The sequence below is a fragment of the Pinus tabuliformis genome, chromosome X (assembly GCF_031772625.1).
Source record: "Pinus tabuliformis cultivar Carrire ecotype Pingquan chromosome X, CPIR1, whole genome shotgun sequence".
Classification (NCBI taxonomy): domain Eukaryota; kingdom Viridiplantae; phylum Streptophyta; class Pinopsida; order Pinales; family Pinaceae; genus Pinus; species Pinus tabuliformis.
In genome coordinates, this window is record NC_142308.1 from 699,443,375 (window position 1) to 699,458,945 (window position 15,571).

A 15,571-nucleotide genomic window follows, 5' to 3' on the forward strand; every position below is an offset into this window, starting at 1 on the left:
TTCAGCGCAGGTAGCCTTCACGGGACCTGTGTTGAAATGCAGAATCCCTTCACTGGGTCTGCGCTAAAGGAGAAACTCTCGTTTCCCTCAGGTTCTGGGTCACAGTTTGCTACTTAATCAACTGTTTTAGGCCAAATAAAAGCAACAAGCAAGGTGTAATCAAAGGGATACTTTGAAGGCTACTAAGATCTATCACAAGGATCGTCAAATCATTTGTGAATCCATTGTTCAGATCATAGACAAGTCCAGCAATTGGATCAAAGCAGCAACTTTCTACTTTGCATCCGGGAAAGATGCAGTTCGACTGTTGCTGTCAAGTCTATGAAACAAACAATGATAGAAACACAAATAAAATGACTAAACAGATCTCCCCAGTGGAGTTGCCAATTTGTTGTGGGGAAAAATGCCTATGCAGGACGATCCTATCCACCTAAGGTGTGACAGTTCCTTAGCAACAAACGAGTACAGCTATACTGGTTTCTTCCTTTATGAAATGTGAAAGAAGAGAGATCAATAGACTTACCGGTGTCTTCCGTTTGTCCCTCGATCCGGTCTCCCTTCTCTTTGGGTGTTCACAGCTACTTGCCTTCTTGCTTATCCAGCTACAACTTCCTGCAAGATCACAAGAGAACAGCTACTTGCGACAAGAGAACAGCTACTTGAGACAAGAGAAGAACACTACACAAAGACAGATGTTCACATTCATAACTAGTTTAGGATTTGAAATAAACCAAATACACTAATACATTCATACATCAAAATACATCAGCATATAGGAGAAACCAAGATAGCTTTATTGATGAATAACAAGGTTCAGGAAGAGATACAACCCAGAGGGCTCCAATCCAGCATCTCCTTCCCAGCAAATGGAATTCCTCTCTTTTCCCCCTTCAAAGCATTAAGCACCCAATGATTCCAGTCTCAAACCAACAACAATTCTTTGCAATAACAAAATTCCAGCCTCCGGATCTCATGGAAGAGAGATCCATATATAGATGTTTGGAGAGAGGATGAGTCAGCTTGAGATCGGACTAGTGTCCTCTCCCTCTGTCAGTGCTTGAGTCCACTTGGAGGTTCTTGCTTCCACTTGGAGATTTGGAACCTCTTACTCATCACCAGTCGAATTCCCTGAGGCAAGTGTCATTTTGGAAGCTTCCTGGGTTTTAACACCTTGAGAAATGAGCCTGCCACTTGTCCACTCTCGTTCAGCGCAGGTAGCCTTTGTTCCAGTTGACATTCAACACAGGTAGCCAGTGTTGGCTTTGACATTCAGCGCAAACAGCTAGTGTAGCCACTGAAATGATCCTGAATTGACTTGTTTCTGAGCAGTTTCAGGTGGAGAACTTCTGTGAATTGCTGTGGTTTGTTAGCCTTGTTCCTCTAGGGGTAGGAACAACATGTTTAGGGACTTTGGATCCCTTAGATTATGGACATTTCATGCTCAATGCTGCAAGGCACAAAAATGTCTATAACACTTGGGGGCCAAGATCTAAGAGCACAAAGAAAAGTAAGAGAACACTCAGAGAAAAAATTATTTAGAATAAGAAAAATGATTACAACTACATTGTGTGGACAAATCTGTCCTTATACAAAATGAGGCATGTTATTTATAGCCTTTTTCAAGCTAAAATACCATGGGTAGATATGATGGGTGTATACCATGGGTTATTTCTAGCCTCTCTTTTTTTAAGTTACAATACCATGGGTAAATTCCATCTTCCCTTCGATCAGAGGTAAGTTATAGGATTCAAAAAGTGAAATCTTAGATACTTTTTCCCTGTAGATGGACACATTGTAGATTAAGAAATAACATGAGGAGGTAGAAAGGGCATTGGACATATTCTGCCCTAGATGCACCAAGAGGCACCCTAGAAATGAGTGCCCATTAAATATTATAGAAATTTGCTATGTGTGTGAAGAGAACCTTCCAATTGATAAGTGTCCATATCTTCCAAGTCTGAAAGTAGCATATCAAGGAGGAGAAGGATGCATGGAGAAACTTTGCTTCATCAACCAAAGGATGGCACAAGGCATTAGGCCATATCAACAAGTTATGAATTATCCCTCCTCTTTCAATACAAGTCATAATGCACCTTTTTAGTCTTGGTATGTTAGGTCCCTATAATACTAGTGATTACCCCATTACTATTGTAGTTGTATCCCTTATTAATATTGTTGTGCCCCTATTGTCCCCATATTGTTATTACTGTGTGCCATAGAATCCCTCTATTGTTATTTTTGTGGCTTTATATTATTATTGTTAGGTCGGCTAGGTTATATTGTGACTCCTTAGACTGCTATATATAGAAAGGAGGTTTTATCATTTGAATCATCCAAGAATTGTTCATTTGTGTAATGTAAAGGAGGTTGCCCCCTTGAAGATGCTGAATTCTAAGGCGTTCAACTATCTTTTCTATCTTTTTGTGAGCTGGTTTCATAACATTTGGTATCAGAGCTTTGGATTCTAGGGTTTCGCTGCTCCAAATAGGTCATCGTGGCATTTTCACTATAACTTTTTTCTGCGATGTTTTAGAAGCTAAAAAAGAACCCCATTGAGACGAAATTGCAATGAACCTTGGATCCGAATTTCAGAGCTTTTCGCACTATATTTGCGGAGATATGATATGAGGAAGTTGGTCTTTTTGTAGACTCCTGAATTACATTCCAAACAGGTGACTTGGGGAAAATTGTCATAACTTTCTCTCTGAGCATCCGATTGAAATTTCGTAAGAAGGTACAGAAAGAGGACGGACTGTAGTTTCTTGTATATATTTTTCACAGCCAAATGTCAAAACAGTGACTCGTGGCACGTTGTAAAAATTCGCTCTACTGAACTAGTCTATAATTAGGTCACTGTGGGAGATTTGGCATAACTCTTCCCTGAAGAATCAAATTTGTATCAGATTGGTGGCATTGGAAAGAGGACGCAGAGGGCTACTGCAAGTCACATTTTCATAACTGGATGATCCAAAATTACAAAGATACATCAGATTCAATATCAAGCTCCTACAAAGTGAAAAAAGGTGTGTAGTTTTTTTAAATTTTTGCATAAGCTTGGTTTGAAAAATTAGTTTGAAGGAATTCGAAGGGCATAGTAAAGCATTATTATCGGTAATTGATGCCCCGAGGAAAGAAAATGCAAACACCTAGTAAGAAACCTAAAAGCTCTAGCATGACTCATGAAGAAGAGGAAGAAAGGCAACATGATATATCAAAATTATGAGACCAAGTGCAACAAGTGTCACTTGCACAAAAAGTAACAGAATCTAAGATGGATGGTTTAAAGAAAGATGTAGAAGCTAAGATGGATGGTTTAAATAAAGGCATAGAAGCTAAGATGGATTGTTTAAAGAAAGGCGTAGAAGTTAAGATGAATGATGTGGAAGCTAAGATGGACGATTTGAAGATAGATTTGAAGACAGATTTGAATACAGATTTGAAGATAGGCATGGAAGATTTGAAGACAGACATGGAATATTTGAAGACAGATTTGAAGATAGATTTGACAAAGTTTCTACAAGAAATGCTTACTAATGGTGAAAGGGTAGTAATGGAAACTCATGATGAGAACAAAAGAAATGTTAATCATGATTTCATAGACTCTAATGTTGGATCGAAGACCCACCATATTCCAAAAATCGATATGAGGATGTTTGATGGCAAGGATCCCGCAACATGGATATTATAGATGGAGCAATTTTTCGATCTCAATAATGTGCAAAAGACACAAAAGGTACGTATTGCAACTTTATATTTGGAACCAAATTAGTTTGTATGGTATCAATGGCTTTGCTGTTGTAAAAAAGTTATCACTTGGGCAATTTTTTCGGAAGAATTGACAGCACGTTATGAGGATACAAAAAGCAACACTTTTTTTAGCCAATTGATAAGTCTCAAACAAAAGGGTTCAATAATGGAGCACATTGAGGAATTCCAAAAATTGAACATAAGGTTAAAAAATATTCCAGAGGAGCATAGGATTGATGTGTTCATAGGGACTTTAAAGGATAATATCCAACATGATGTTCACCTTTGGGAACCTAATTCATTAGAGAAGGCATTCAGGTTAGCAAGAAAAATGGAAAGCAAAATTATGGCAACCAGGAAGCATGCCACTCACAACTATAAATATGGAAGTGTTGTTGCCCCTAGTCTTCCATAACATATAAGGTTGACACCACAAAAATTGGAAGAAAAAAGAGCAAAAGGGCTTTGTTACAGTTGTGATATAAAATACACTAAAGGTCATAAATGTGCCGAGAAGAAATTATTCTACATAGATTGTGAAGAGGAAGAAGAAAAGGAGCAAGAAAGGTCAAAAGAAGAGGATATACTCCAGGAAGAAAGCCTAGATAAAGAAGAAATGAATCCGACCATATCTTGTAATGCATTGGCTGGAATTACCACTCCTCAAACCATCAAGATAGAAGGACAAATCAAGAAGAAAAAGGTAATAGTGTTGATTGATTCAGGAAGTACCCACAACTTTATTCATTGTAAGATAGCAAAAGAATTGAATTGCTTCCTATATCCAGCACCAGAGTGTCAAGTGATGGTTGCAAATGGAGGAACTTTAAATTGCTCTGGAAAGTGCCATAATATCAAGCTATCCATGGGAGAATATGTATTGACTAGCCCAATGCTTTCCATTCCAATGGGAGGTGTTGATGTTGTACTAGGAGTCCAATGGCTACAATCCTTGGGTACAATAGCTTTTAATTTTCAAGAACATTTAATGAAATTTTCTACGGAAGGAAAGGAAGTTGAATTAAGGGGTATTGCAGGGAAACCGGGAAAGATAATCAGCTCTAACGGTATGACAAAACTTCTAAAAAAGGAACAAAGAGGTGTAATTGCACAGTTATGCTCGCTAGATGTTTCCACATCAGAATCATCTATTTCTCTAGATCTCCAAAAAGTCTTGGACAATCATTCCAAGGTATTTGAGACTCCCAAAGGTCTCCCACCTATTCGTGATCATGATCATGCTATTCATCTGATTCCAGGAAGTGTTCCTCCAAACATCAGGGCGTACAGATATCCCTATGCCCAAAAGAGTGAAATTGAACATATGGTTGCAGAAATGCTAGAGGTTGGTATAATTCAACCTAGTCAAAGTTATTTCTCTGCTCCAGTAGTATTGGTGCACAAGAAGGATGGATCATGGTGCATGTGTCCAGATTATAGGGAGCTCAACAAGCTCACTATTAAAGATAAGTTTCCCATTCCTGTCATTGATGAATTACTGGATGAATTGCATGGATCAATTTACTTCACCAAGTTGGATCTTCATTCAGGATATCATCAAATGAAAATGAAGACTAAATACATTCCGAAAACAACATTTAGAACTCATGAGGGTCATTATGAATTTTTGGTCATTCCTTTTCGCCTTACCAATGCACCTTCTACATTTCAAGGTTTGATGAATTCCATTTTCAAACCCTTCCTTAGAAAATTCGTGTTAGTATTTTTTGATGATATACTAATCTATTGCAAGTCTTGGAAGGATCATGTTGAACATGTTGACAAGGTGCTACAACTATTGGAGGAGAAACAATTATATGCAAAAAGATCCAAATGTTTCTTTGGAGTACAAGAGGTGGAATATCTGGGTCATATTGTATCTCATGAAGGAGTTAAGGTAGACCCTAGAAAAATTAAAGCCATTAAGGAATGGAGAATCCCCACATCCATAAAGCATCTACGAGGATTTCTCGGGTTGACAGGGTATTATCGCAAGCTTGTTAAGAATTATGGGAGAATAGCAGCACCTCTAACAACATTATTGAAGAAAGATGCATTTTCATGGACTCCAGAAGCAAAAAAGGCCTTCGAACATCTTAAAGAGGTAATGTGCCAAGCACCGGTCTTAGCTACACCGGACTTCACAAAAACCTTTATTGTGGAATGTGATGCTCCAGGAAATGGAATTGGTGCTATTTTAATGCAAGATGAAAGACCATTGCTTTTGAAAGTTGTCCAATCAAGGGAAAGTTTTTACACAAAGCTATTTATGAGAAGGAAATGTTGGCAACACTACATGCACTTAAGAAATGGTGACCCTACCTAATGGGAAGACACTTCAAGGTAAAAACGGATCATGATAGCCTTAAATACTTTTTAGAACAAAGATTATCCTATGAAGAGAAACAAAAGTGGGTCACAAAGATGTTGGGTTATGACTTTGAAATCATCTACAAAAAAGGGAAGCAAAATGTGGTGGCAAATGCACTCTCAAGAAAGGATGAGGATGTGGAATCATTCTTGTGCGCCATTTCTATTATCAAACCAGATTGGATAAACGAAGCAAGGGAGGAATGGAAGAATGATGAAGAAGTGTGGGCACTTATTCGAAAGTTACAACAAGATTCTAGTACATCTGATACATTTAGCTGGCAAAATGATTCGTTATGGTACAAAGATCGCTTATACCTCTGTAAGAATTCCCAACTCAAACATTAGATTCTTATGGAATTGCACACCTCCCTTAGGAGGGCACTCAGGATTTTTAAAAACTTGCCAAAGGGTTAAGAAGGAATTATTTTGGGATGGCCTTAAATCGGATATTCAAAAGTTTGTGGCGGAATGTTTGTTTTGCCAACAAAATAAAGTTAAAACAATTAAGACCCCGGGTCTATTACAACCTTTATCCATTCCAAGCCAACGTTGGGAGGGGGTTTTAATGGATTTTATCACAGGTTTACCCAAGTCTGAGGGAAAGAGTGTCATCATTGTGGTAGTTGATGGTTTTTCTTGGGATTAAAAATATATGAAAGGAGTTCACCCCTATGTTTGTAATAATCACATATACATCAAATAAGACCATAAACTTGTTCGCCTACCTTAGAGAAGGGTGAACCCTACACTAAAGGACATTGGAAAAGAGGAATTGCAGAAATCATTAGATGTAAGTTTTATTTATCCTATTTCATACAGTGAGTGGGTGTCACCTTTAGTAATCATTCCCAAGAATAATGTGAGATGGAGAGTTTACATTGATTACATAGAACTTAATAATGCCACTAAGAAAGATCAATTTCCTTTACCTTATATTTAGAAAGTTTTGGATGCTCTTGTAGGAAATAAGTTCTTTTCATTTTTGGATGGGTTCAATGGGTACAATAAGATCTAAACCAGTCCTGAAGACCACATTAATACTACCTTCACTTGCCCATGGGGGACCTTTTCCTACAAGGTCCTTTCATTCAACTTGTGTAATGCCCCTACCACCTTCCAAAGGGTGGTGTTGAGTATTTTTATTGATCTTGTACATTATTCAGCTAAGATTTATGTGGATGACTTCTCACCTTATGGAGATGTTTTCCAAGAAGCCCTCTCTAACCTACACAAATCTTTGAAAAGATGCATATAAATGAATCTCTCTTTAAGCACTGAAAATTGCTAATTTTTTGTTAATGTAGGAATTGTTGTAGGCCACTTATTCTCTGAGGAAGGAACTTATGTTGACCCTAATAAAATTGCAATTATTATAAAGGTTCTTGTCCCACAGAGTGAAAAAGATGTTAGGATCTTTTTAGGATTAGTTGGATACCATAGGAGGATTAGTAAAAATTTCAGTAAAATTGCTTCACCTTTATTTGGTTTACTGACAAAAGACTTATATTTCTATTGGAAAAAGCATTTTTAAAAGGCATTTGAAGAGTTCAAAGAAAAGTTAACAATTGCACCAATTCTCAGGGGCCCAAATTGGCCCTTTCCCTTCCACATTCACAGAGATGCATCAGATAGAGTAGTAGAGGTGAAATTGGGACATCTGGAAGGTGAATTTCCTTATGCTATCTATTTCATTACTAAAACAATTTCCAAGGCTAATGGAAGTGACCAATAGAACATTAGATGACATCTTGACTAAGGTTGTTAGCAGTATCAAGGAGATTGGGAACACAAGCTTGTTGAGGTCACTTATGCCTATAACACTTGAAATAACACCATTATATTCACCCCCTTTGAGTTATTCTATTGTAAATAATATTTATTGTCCATTGAATTTGAGTATAATACATTAAGAATGGCTACACAACTTGACCTGGACATCACAAAAGGTTAAGAAGAGAGATTTCAATAGTTTAATTCTCTTAATGAACTTAGGTTGTAGGCTCTTATGCACACTAAAGTGATTCAATCACAGAGAAAATTTTGGCATGATAAGCACATCAATGCTAGGACATTCCAGGAGGGTGATTGGGCCCTCATGTATGATTCTAGGATCAAAGAATTCAAATGGAAACTCATGAATAGATGGTTGGGTCCTTACCTAATGTATAAATTCCATGACAATGGCTTAGAGACAATTGATGAAGAAAAAATCCTACTTCTAGTGAATGGTTACATATTGAAGTTTTATAGGAAGCCCCTCTCAAGGTTTTAATTTACAAGTTAAATAAGTATAGAATTGAATTTGATTGAGAGCATCAAAACTCTCAATCCATTCAGTCCCTAAACAATAAAGGAAAAAATGAAAAAATGGAAAAAATAAGAAAAACTCCATGTGAAATCCTCCTTTTAGGCACCCGATGGAGGTTCATAGGTTGAAAACCTCCTTGAGTGAGCCAATGGGCCTGAAGACAAAAGAAAATAAAGACATACCCAGGTGAAAACCTCCCTTGAGGCACTTGGGTCAGACCTACTTAGGTTGAGAACATCAATAAGGTAGTTCGTGGGCCTCAAAATAATAATAATAACAAAACAAGAAGAAAAAGAAGGATGAAGATATAAAAAGACCATCTTTATTTTATTTATTCTAACAAGTGATGCAATCACAACAAAATTCCAACAAGTAGTCACGAAGATCAGCTTGGAGACCAAGAAGTCATCTTCAGGGCCTTCAACCCACTTCTTTGCATCCATCTCACTCATTCTCTCACTTTTCTCGAGCTTCCTCCATCATTTCCAAGTCCCTTCTATCCATTTCAATGGATGTCCTTAAATGCTACAGGAAATTGTTGAGCAAAAAAAGAAGGTGAAAAACTAAATCTTTCCATCTATGGGAAAGATAGAAGGTCTATGGAAACCCATAGCACCTACCCATTCCATCAACCTTCAATTTTCTCATCATTGTTCCACTAAACACCCACCAAAATTCAACCTCCCACCTCTTTTTTCACATATCACCAACAAAGAATGCCTCTCCAATCACCACAAGCAACCTTCCCTTGAATTATCAAAAGTTTGAAGGCCACATCTAGAGGAAATTATGAGCCTAAGGAGATCATGTGGTTGTTACAGGAAAACACACAATCCTATAGTAGCTTTCAAAGGCCCTACAAGCCCAAATTTGTAACATCAATATAAGGAGATTTGAAAACCACCATACTCCAAGAACCTAGAAGACAAAACTGAGCAGCTATAGGATCCCTTGTAGGCTACTACATGATCCTCAATCATCACTAATCAGTAGCTTCAAGTTAGCTACAATAAAAATACTTTGATATTCTGAACTAGAGAAGTAGCAACATCTGTAAAAACTCTTAATCACCTCTAGAAGCAATGAGATAAATATTGAAGCCTCTAGATAGCATCACCAACAACTTCAAGACCATCAAGGGTAACTCCAATAGTCACATAAACAACCTTAACATCACCTACAAAAGCACACCCAGGGTAAGGCTCAGGTATGAAATACTCCAAACCTCTCTTACAAAGTTATCTTAGCTTGAAAAATGTTACCATTGTATGGAGAAAGAGGTTTTATGGGCCAAATTTAGTAAATCAGTCTCAACCACATTTAGCAGTCAACTCCAGTCATATCCAACATCACCCACATGTGTGAAGGAGAAAGGAAAATGAGGGGATGATAACTCAAGGAGGTGGGCCAACATACCTACTCATCATGAAGTGATGTTCAATGTGGAAGGTGGGGGCCAACTCACATAGTGTGTTGATCTCGCCACCTCAACTACTAACAACATAAGTCAAGCCCATGAATCTAATATTGCATGAATAATATATTTTAAAGCCCAAGGGATGCTCGCCAGTGCTACAGGACGATGACATGGCTAAAGACATTTCTTACACACCTTGCTACAGGGAGATACAGGATCTACCAACTAATGCTACAAGAAAGTGACATGATGCTACAAGAAGCTTGATTTTGGAAAAAATTTCCATCTGACCCTGATGAATAAAGGAGAATCATCAAGAAAAGGGTAAGAAAAAATTTTCCTCAGCAACATTTGATATAGGAACTTGAAGGAACCTTTCAATTCTCAGAAGAAGAACCCTATAATTTCCACAGTTTTAAATTTTAGTAGGGGAGATAAGTGAATTACTAAGTATTTATGTCTTGAATATGATCGGCTAAAGAGTAGAAGCGTATTGAACAAGGAAGAATTGCATTTTGAAGCTTTTTCTTTCCCCTTAGCCTTGTAGAGAAAACTACCCAAATTTCCTCTTTTTAAGCCTTCCATAGAGACCCCAACATCTTGTAGCAAAGAAGGGAAACTCCTCGTTCCACTCTGATAAAAATCTATTGAATACATGGGAATGAGATTCAAAAAAATAAAACATACATACCCCTCCAGTTCCATCAACACCTTAATTTAGTAAAGAATTTTTTTACAAACTATTAGTGGTTAGGGTTTTTCAAAAAGTTAAGTGGTTTTGTGATGAGATTGCCCAAAATTTTGCCTTAAACCTCTAACGGTTAGAGGGACATGATGCCATCACTATAGTTATGGGCCTCATCATTTACATAAATGAAGAAGTTGTCAGTAGGGTCACCACACTTCCCATAGGAGTAAAATGGAACAAAGAAGAGAGATTTAAGGACATTAAAACAAAGAAGAACTTCTTTCTTCAGGATGAGAAGGCCATAGAAGAGAAAAATGGGGTAAGAAGGGAGCTTTCCCTACCCTTGGGATGAAGTAGCCTACCATGTTCTAAAATATATCTCATGTGAAGGGAGACTCAACTTTGTGTATGCATACCAATTCGGGTTTCTTTATCAAATTAGATTCCAAATAGAATCGTCTGTCTAAGAGAGCCTAAGCATCCCTCATTTCCTCCTTCGGTCAATCAAATAAATGAGGCTCAAGGTGAAAGGAGGAAAAAATTAGTACCTAGCAAACCATGGGATGATAAATTTGATAGTCATTGATGGTTTAGAAGGCTCGTAAAACCTTGTTTCTTGGATTCATTTTTTAGATATGGACAGAGAGGAATTTTTAGAAACACAAGACCAACATCTTCTAGAAGTAGAAGGAGCATAAATAGAGGGAGAATTTAAGGAAGAAGTTGAGATGTAAGAAGAAGAATAAAAAAGGAAACCATAAGGAGTAGAAGAGGAAGAAGGAGGGATAGAGACACAAGATAGGTAGAAACAGAGACAAAAGTGGCTAAGGAAGAGCTAGCCAAGCTTGATTTAGCAAAACCAAAGGAACAAAAAAATAAAAATTGGAGAGAAAGAAAACAATTCATAGGGGAATGTAGATTATGAAATTGATGCTACTCTAACAGTCTTAAGTATACCAAACAAACCTAAAATAAGGAAACCAAGGAAAGCCCACATGTACTTCAAAAGGAGAAAAATTAAGAGGATAATACAAGGGAAACCTCAAACACCTTCTCCAACCCAATCACCATTGAATAATCTATTAGCCATTAGGAGGAAGATTCCAAGAAAAAGGAGAAACAAGAAGTTGAGATAACCTCTAGATAAGTCAAGGGAAAATAACTACAGGTCCCACAAGAAAGGATAAGCACCAAGGGAAAAATGTTTCTAGAAAAATCCACCAAGCTATAGGTAGGACCTATAAAGATACAAGAAGGATCTGTGAAGATACAGGAGAAAATAAAAAAGCTATAGAAATGGACTATGAAGATATAGGAAGAAACATAGAAGCTACATGGACCATGAAGCTATAGGAAGAAACTAGGAAGCTATAGGAAGGGACTATAGAGATACATAAATTGAATCTCAAACTATGAGAGAATAATATTGACATAGAGGAACCATATCCTCAACCTAATCTCAAATCTTACTATGCATGGATTGATGCAGAAAAGATACTTCCTATCCACTTTGCAGTTTAGTTATTATCCGAGTTAGAGAAAGAGAGAGGTAGGACTCAAAGATGGATGCAAATTACCAAGTCAAAAGGGGTTGAAGAGGTTGGTATTATGAAAGAAAAGATGAAGAAAATGGGGGAGGATATGGTTGACCTAGGGTTGAAAGAAGAAAATATAAGGGACCATCTGCAAAGGGAGAATAAAAAGTTGAAATCCCAAATATAGGAAAAAGAAGAACAAATTTCCATAATGGCTAGTTTATCCATGGAAGCCATACACAGTAGACACCCATAAAAAACACACTCTTTGTTCCTCAAAGACTAGTGGTGTGAATTTTAGACTAAAACATTAGCCAAAAAATGCCCCCTTCCTTTCCAAAACATCAAGAAATTCATTTGATTTTTCCTTAGGTGTAGCATTGAAGATAGGGCCAAGATGGAAGAATTTTATATGCACAATTTAATATTTCCTAATATGAATGTGTGAGACCCGAACTCTCAACTAGGTGATGTGAAATTGATGGAATTAGACTCATGGATGACCCATGTGGACATGGTAGATCTACTAGCCCATTGTCTCATCACTTCTAACCACAGACTCAGAATAGAAGTTACAATGATGGTAGTTGTCTATACAAAAAATAAGATCAGACAATTCTTCATTTTGAAGATACCTTCATATTGGTGGGAGATGAGAGCCTACAAGAATGCCAAAGAAGGTGGCATACCTTGCCACACAATTTAAGAATATGGGAGTATAATTCACAATAGAGGTTGAGGAATGAATTAGCTGGAACACCTCTATATAAAAGAATAGTCCAAATATTGGGAGTTCACTAGATTGGGATCAATTTTAGCCCCCCTCTGTTGTTGGACCTAAAGGAGAATAAGGACCAGGAAAACGAAAGTAGGGAATGGGCTAAGATTGAGGAAAATTTAGGATTCACCCAAAAGATATCACCCCTTATTAGACACATTGGGATGTCAGGGAAGCCACTAGGGCAATGAATGAGGTGCAGTTAGATGTCTAGGTTGCTCAAAGGATGAGCAACATTTTTAGTAGGGGGTATGATGGGCCTCCCAAATAGGTATAATTTAAGGCCCATATGCCCATACTTTTGCATGTTTAAACATTTCCTTCTACATTTTATAATGTATTTTTGAAGTTATAATGTATTCTTAGGAAGGTTGGGAGATATTTGCTACATATTGTATGCATGATGCATGAGTTATGTAGAATATTGAGAAGTTATTGCACAAATCACACAGGAGACCAACAAGAGAGGATTATGTAGGCTTGTTCCTTGTTACATGATAATCATCACTCGACTAGATCATGAAAAATCACTACTTCTTTGTGGCTACAAGAACACTAGGGAACCAAATACACATTTTTCCTATCGGATTTGAGTTCTAGGAGAAAGATAGTGATTATAAGAGAGAGAATTCTGCTTATCATTTTAGTTGCTACATTTCATGTATGAAAACTTTTGGAGGTTAATGAAATTAATTTCCTTGCTCTAATTTTGACTTTACTCCAAGGACCTGAGTCTCCTTAGGTTAGAGTCCAACCAAAGCGATCAAGTCCCTTCCTATGTTTATTTCCTTTGCATGCATTTAATATAGTTGTGATTTTCTACAAGTCTTATTCATGGGAAAAGCATTATATTTGAAAGGTTTATAAGTTATATCCTTACTAAATTTTGTTTATGTACCTTGTTATGATAAGAAAAAAAATAGTTTTCTTTATGTAATAGTAGTTTCCATTACAAATTCAACTCATCCTTTCCACTATTATTTTACTTTCAGCAATTAGTGGTTTGACAATTGTTTAAACATCTTGCTTTTATGAGCTAGACATGTACTTTTTCTTGCCGATGGATGATATTGTTTCATAGATTGAGTTAGTATTATTTCATACATTGAAATCACTCACCTTTTCACCCACTACTTTTAATCTTTACAAACTGTCCATATGCTGAAATTTGTGTAATAGAGTTACAAGAAACTTATAGTCTTGTTTCTTCCCTACACAAGTTGACTCATCGAGTGTGAATAAGCTTGGCAAGGTCACATTTACCTTGTCACATCCTCCAACCACCTTTTCCATCCTTCAAACCACTCCTAGACTTCATAATATTGTTCTCGGGTTTTTCTTGTAGCAAAATAGGGCATCTTATAGAAATACGTAGATTGCTTCAAATCACCTCCAGAATTGCACTAAAAGTTTGACCTTCATTCCTTCTCAACCAAGAAAATAATTTAAACATTGAAGAAGCAACTTTGAGGATCAATGACCCTTTAGGAAATTTTCCTTCATAATTGTAGTTTCCTTCCTACAATTAAGTTATTTTACTTCTTCTATGTCTTTGACTTGTTTTGCAACATAAAGTAGGATTGATTTACCTTAAACATTCTTGGAGTGTTTGCTTTGTCTTCTTGCAAGTAGAATAGGGTTTACTTCAGCCATTTCCTTTCCTACAATGGCCTAGATTTGCTTTCTACAAATCAGATTAGATTTTTGTTCTGTCATTTACTTTCTACAAATCATATTAGGGTTTCTGTTAGGTTCCTATACCAATAGGTTTCATTTTTCATGATTGACTGTAGAAGATCCAAATATGTTCATCCTTCCATGCTACAAAGGTTCCATATTTTGTAAACAAATGAAGAAAATTAAAAAAAATAATAAAAAGAGGGTATGCCCTAAAAGAAAAATCAAAGGGAAAAAATAGTGAATTGGTCAGAAAAAGTGATAAAAATGAACCCCAAACCTAAATACCAGGAAAGTGTGCTAATTTAAATGCCACTACTATTCCATTTTTGAAGAATTTCATTGTGTACAGGTGGTTGATTCTTGACACAGTTGATGAATAGCCAGACAGTTCAATCCTGGTTAGATCATGTTTGAATTTACTTGTCTTTAGAATAGAGAATAAAGATTTGTCCAAACAGTTCAAGCTTGGCAGATGAGTAAATAGGTAGAGAAACAATGGAGCCCAACTGCTTAATCTGGGCCCTTGGAAGAGATAAGGGTAGACTTAGATAGGAGTGCATTCAAAAGAAAAAGAGGAAAATCAGGGTTTGCTAGTCCAAATGCACCCAATCAAAAGGAAGAAAAAATGTTAGGTGTATTAGGCTAAGTAGGCAGTTTGAGGTTGCAGAAGCAAGTTTGTGATCACTTTTTTGTATTGTCAAGAAAGACTTATCTCATGGATGACACAAGTACCATGGCAGTTGTTTGGTTGCAGAACAGTGGAAGCATGACTAATTTCCCCTTTCATTCCCCAGAAATCATTTACTAACATCCCCTCAAGGACATTTGGATATGCCCAGTAGTCCTAATTCACTTCATTTTATGAGAAATGCTAAGTTGAACTCTGAGTTTACTTAGTTAAAACACGCCACATTTCTTGTGTAAAAGATCTTACCATTTTACTTCATTTCCCTAAAAACCTAAGTTTTTTCCTTATAAACTTAGCATTACCTATCCATAAAATCATATTAACATTGACTCTATTATATAGCTCCTTTATCATTTT